The following is a 6,000-nucleotide window of genomic DNA, read 5'->3' as shown; positions in this document are numbered from 1 at the left end:
GTGTAATCCTCAATACCACAAACCTCGAGTTTTCAAAAACATCTCAGATTGGAATTAAAAAAAAAATAATTAAAAATAAAAAAGCAGGCCAAAAAAAAAAAAAAGTACAGGTTATTTTATTTTGCAGATTTTGCAGCGTTCAATTTTCCCAGTCCTGGTAGCTGTGGCTGCAGACTGTGGCTGTTAGTGCTGCTCTGGAAGGAGCACAACCACAATTTCCATGCAACCACGGAGTCAGCACGTCCTTGGTGTATCTGACGGGACAATAAACAGCACGGATATCTGCCTGTCTCCTCACTGACTCTTCAGAAAACACCCACGTCCCAAATCAGACAGGTTAATATTTTAAAGTTGAACAAATCCTTAAAATTTTACTTCCTGGAGGTGCTGCTTCATTAACCTCGCAAAGGGCTGCAGAGGAAATAAGAAGTAAAGATGTATCATCGCCTCACTTTTGCCATCGCTTTGAGTCCTCTATGTTTTGCAAATGGGAATAGGTTTGTGCCTAGAGCACTGGAAAGGACTATGGGTCCCCAGGCTGAAAGCTTACATTGACTATTTCTTACCGTAGCCATCAAACATCTGCCATGCTCAATCCTAAAAGCATTTATGTTTTTTGATTTATTTGCCTTTACATGAAAATGAAAGTAATCTTTCACTTTTGTTTGCATAGGCAATTTTTAATAGACTGCTTCAGTTTATTCATGCATTGCCTGAAGTGTTACTAAAGGAGAAAGACATGCTATTAAATCAAAAGCAAATGAAATCTGGTACTTGTGCAGTGTTGTAAGGCCCTGAGTTGCTTTAATCAGTATTTTGGAAGAATATACTTCACAGAATCTGGTCAGCTTGGCTGAGTAATGAGAAGAGGATCTGTGCTGGCAGCTTGTGCCATGTGAACAGCCTGCGTGGACCTGAGGGCTCCAGCAGGAGCTGTGCTGGGAGGGGGTTAAAAATAATGGGATGAAATCTAAAAAAGGAACCAGATCTGCCAGCCACCATTCAAAGGCTTGTGGCCTTATGCATGAGCTTCCAAAGGAAATAATAAAACCATACCAGCTTGAGTAATTTTTACACGTTCCTTTTACATGGCACAGCTCTTAAAGCACTCAGTCAGCCTGGGTTTCTGGACTGAGTTTACCCGAGAACAAGCACTGGTCTCTTACTGTCCGCATGGTATGGCAGCATCTCCTTTTCCCCCACTGTTTTTGTTTGTGTATTTTGGGTGCCCTGAGTATATGCTACAGATGCAAGAAGGTTGCTTGGGCATAATCAGACTGTGGGAAGCATAGGCCCATAAAATAGGTGGACTATTAATGCTGTAGTAAACAAACAGACAAACCACTTTATGTAGGCCACCATTGTACTTCTCTAAGATCACTGCTGTGTGGGGAATGAGAGGATTGAGCAGCCTCCATGAAAGTGGTGATGGAAGCGAAGCTCTGTTGACTGCCGTGCTCCACCCACCTTGTGCCACGGTGGTGAAAGCACTCGGCCAGCTCTCACCGTCATTCACTGGCAAAATGGTTTCTTGCTTCCTTTGGAGTCACCAGAACACCTTCAGGAATCTGACCGGTTAAGAGGTCGTCTCAGAGATGATGTCTCCTCACTTCCAGCTACTGAAAGGTACGTAACCTCCAGAGCTTTCAAATGTCATCTGCTACTTGACACTGAGGCAACTTAAGCACCAAAGTTCTGATTCCAATAAGATACAGATTTTGCCTAGGTGTTGGATTTATGTGGCGAGATTTTGGTTACCAGGTGGGCAGCAGAGGTGGCTTCTCTGAGCAGAGCCCAGCAGCTGCCCCATGTCAGGGCAGAGCCAGCTCCAGCCAGCTCCAAAGGGACCTGCTGCTGGCCAGAGCCCAGCCAGGGAGCAACACTGGGCGGGCCTCTGGGAGAGCAGAGTTAAGGAAAGGAAAAAATGCTGTGAGAGAGGGGTGAGAATGTGTGAGGGAACCAGCCCTGCAGCCCCCAGGTGAGTGCAGCAGGAGGGCAGGAGGTGCTCCAGGCAGGCAGCAGCAGTTCCCGTGCAGCCTGTGCAGGGAGACGCCCCTGGTGGAGCAGGCTGTCCCCCTGCAGCCCATGGGTCCCACATGGAGCAGATCTCCACGCTGCAGCCCATGGAAAGGAGCCCCCGCAGGAGCAGGCCCCGGGCCGGAGCTGCAGCCCGTGGAGAGGAGCCCACGCAGGAGCAGGGGGTCTGGGGGGAGCTGCTGCCCACCCGTGGGGGACCCGTGCTGGAGCAGTTTGCTCCTGGGGGATGGATGGACCCCGTGGGACGGAGCCGTGTGGGAGCAGTGCTTGAAGAGCTGCTGCCTGTGGGCAGCCCCTGCCGGCTCAGTTCAGGAAGGACAGCATCCCCTGCAGGAAGCACTCCTTCATGGCAGGAAAACATGAGGATGAAGGAGCGCCAGAGATAAAGTTTTATGGATTGTCCACATTGTCCATGGCCTGTGCTGCTCAGGGGGAGGAGGTCAAAGGACCAGGAGTAAAGTTGAGCCTGGAAAGAGTGAGGGAGACGTGAGGGCTTGGGAAGGGGGCAAGTTGTTTTTATCTTTGTTTTTAGTTCTCACTATCCTACTCTGTTATTAATCGGCAATAAATTGAATTAATCTTCCCCTAGCTGAGTCTGTTTTCCCTGTTATGGTAATTGATGAGCAATCTCCCCGGCGTTATCTCAACCCACGAGCTGTTTCATCACATTTTCTCACCGTCTTGCTGAGGAGGGGGAGTGAGAGAGCGACGTGGTGGGCACTGTGTGCCCAGCTAAGTGAGGTCAACCCATTACATATGTACAGCTTTTAAAATAAAGTCTGTGTATGTATCACCAAGTAAAGTGATTGTCCCCTCCTCTTTCCTTGGGCAAAGCTACTCTTTTACTGGGTTCCTTTACAGGTGTGTGAGATGGCCATGTTCAGGAATGGAAAGTTAATGCCATGCCTACAACTACACACACATAAATTTGCTTTATTAAAAAATGAAACGGTCACAGAGTGACTGGTCCAGTGAAGTTACCTAAAAAATCCAGAAAATATCCCTTTCTGTTTGTTTTGTGCATCACTAAGCTCCCATCAAAGCCCAGTGCATACCAGCTCCATGTAGGAACCAGGCCTCTTGCCATCAGGAAATACTTCAGCAAAAGATTCCCAAGTCTTCACATCAGTGTGAAGACTTCTGACATATGACACGAAGCCTTCAGATCTTGCAGCGTGGACGTTCTCCTTTTCTTCACGGAGGCTTAACATTTCTTGGAATTCAGGTGAAGCATGAGTCTTGCAATGGCCTGCATTTCACTTGCAGTTTCACTCCCTGGAATTTATACCACGATGTGACCTCAGAGCTTTCTAACAAAGCAAATGGTCTTATTCCTAGTGTCCATGAGGGCTGAAACCGACCTGGGCTCAACAGGTGATCGCAAACAAGCGGGGTAAGCATCAAGTCAGACGGGGGTTTCTCCCACCTGCCAAAGGGTCCGACTGTGCTGCTGAGGCATGTCTGCTGCAGTTGCAGCTGTCACAGCTGCACAGAACCACACTGAAGGCGAGGAGAGGCCTGGCCCGTGCTTCGGTAAGCTACCACCAGTTGCAGCTGCTCCATGCTCATGTGAACCCCCACCCCAGAACCCCCCAGCTCTACATGGGGAAGACGTACCCTACAGTAGAAGCCCTCCCCCACATTCACACACACTGATTCAAGTGACTGTGGGTAAGCGTGTGTGTTGGCAAATAAAAGAGGAAGTTGGTAGATTAAAGAGTAGTGTCTTGTATCTTTTGGTGCGGGGCTTTTTTCTTGTGCAGCTTGTTTTGTTTGTGCATCTTTTTCCTCCTGGCGCTCCTGCATGCATCATGCTATTAATTCACTTGCTGAGCCTGTCAGGAGCTCACAGGATCTCCGATGAAGTAGTCACACAAGTACTTGTTGTTAATTTAGCCAGCCCTGGGGGATGGGAACCACCTTCTCCCCCATAGCCTTTATTGTGACTGGTGCAGTCATGACATGCACTATTGCTTTAGTTGTACTTCCTCACTGATGTTGTAACCAGCTTCGTGTCATGCTCAGCATGACATTTAAGGCTGTTTATGCTCTAGTGTACTCTCATTGCAAATGCCAACGGCAGCCTCGTAGTCCAGAATTACTTGGTGATTTATTTTTTTTTTATTTCCCGATCATCAACTGCTGTTTGATACACAGAAAACAAGGCAGCATAAAGGGTGATGTAACGGGGCTATAGTAGAATGAAGACACCAGCATCCTTAGACACAGTTGTAACTGCAGTGGGGTGCTACATGTACAGGGTGCACCTTCCATCCTGCTCCAAATAACGGGCTGTACCACACATCCCTCCACGCTCATCCTCATGTTCTTCCTCAAAGCCAGGCTGGGGCTCCCTTCCCCATCTCTTTGAGGCAGTATCAGAGGAACGGGCAGGTCAGGCATACTATAGCAAATCCCTTCATGGCCTACAGAGATTTTCTTCCTTCTTTCTCCTTTAAACTTTTTTTTTTTTTTTTTTAATCCAGATTACTTACCATTGTTATGATAAATAGCAATATTCTGGCACTGTTTGGCTTTCTCACTCCTTTATCAAGTTCTGCATCGCCCAGTTCCTAGATACGTTCCCACCATAAAGGCCTGTACACCTTACAGGACATTTATTTTCACTTCATGTTTACTGCATTGCTTTCTCTTTTCCATGGAGCTCAAGCTGTAGCACTTGTCAGAGAAACGTAAATCATCTTTTGCTTCAAGTGAAACCATCCTGACTGGTTACACTCAAGGTTAAATAAAATTAAATGTAATGGATGGATCTTACAGATCCTTGTTCTTGTTACTGTCATCTTTGAACTCTTCACTGTTTGCTAATAACACAATGCTTGGGTGAACATTCTGGGGAATTGCAGAGTGAATTTCTGCCCACTCCCCTACCCTGTATGCTTAATTTATTAGAAAGCATGGCTTCCTTAAACAGAAAAAAAAAATAATAAGAAAATAAAAAACAACAAAAACACCCAAAATACAACCAAATGCTCTGGCTCTGAAAGCAGTTCCTGCTGCATTTATGGAAGAAATAAAGGGAAATTAAATTAACATAGCAGATAGCAATTTAACCTCAAAATTCTGACCAGATAAAACTACCATAAAACTGACCCTGATGGAGGTTCTGGCAAATATTGTCTCCTTCATTTTTCATCTCTGGTTGTCACTCCAAGTTTAACCTGCACCTACTTTTTGTGCAATATTAAAGGAAACAACATTTACTAACTAGCTAGAGCAACCAGTTTCAAAACCTTGCATTATCTGCAAGCACATGAAGCGTGAATGCCAGATAAGCTTTGGGACTTCCTTAAAGAGGACGTTTCTAGTTCAAGCCAAAGGCTTTGCAGACCTTACTCTGCGTGTTGCTGTGCCCGAGCGATATCACTGAGGTGTCTGAGGCAGCGTGCCGACTTCACATGACAGCAAGTTGTTCCTAAATACATCTACCTGATCGGGCTGTTAGACACAGAAGCTAGCACTATGGAGCCTTGCAGTTCCCAACAGGTGCAAAAGCACTGCTATTAGAGCTGGGTTGGAGAAGTTGCTCACTCTGCCAGGAAATCTGCAGTTCCTAAGCTCTTTAAAATACTTCTCTCATCAAATGCGTATTCATGACCGAGTCTCTCTTCAGTTGCACCCACTCTCCAGCCCAATCATTTCAAAAGCCTCCTTTCTACAGCCTTTAAAAACAAGCAAGCAAGCAGAAGAACAGAAGGACACTAAAAATTGTTTCCATGCTGCAGTTCTCCTCCCCCAAAACAGATGATCTTGGTCTTTGTGCTAATTATTTACATTTGTGTATTATTAGTAAGTTCCTTGCTAATTCATCAATCCACTGAAATAGTTTGGTTCTCCACCTCTCTCATACTTTATGACAGCTCTTTCCCATTATACCATAGCCCAGCTGCAAGGACAAACATACAAGTATTTTTCTTCCCCCCTCCCTGCAGGCTCTAGCAT

Source organism: Netta rufina (genome assembly GCF_964035555.1).
Source record: "Netta rufina genome assembly, chromosome: 1".
Classification (NCBI taxonomy): domain Eukaryota; kingdom Metazoa; phylum Chordata; class Aves; order Anseriformes; family Anatidae; genus Netta; species Netta rufina.
The sequence above is the reverse complement of the archived record's forward strand: the minus strand, read 5'-3'. Positions refer to the sequence as shown.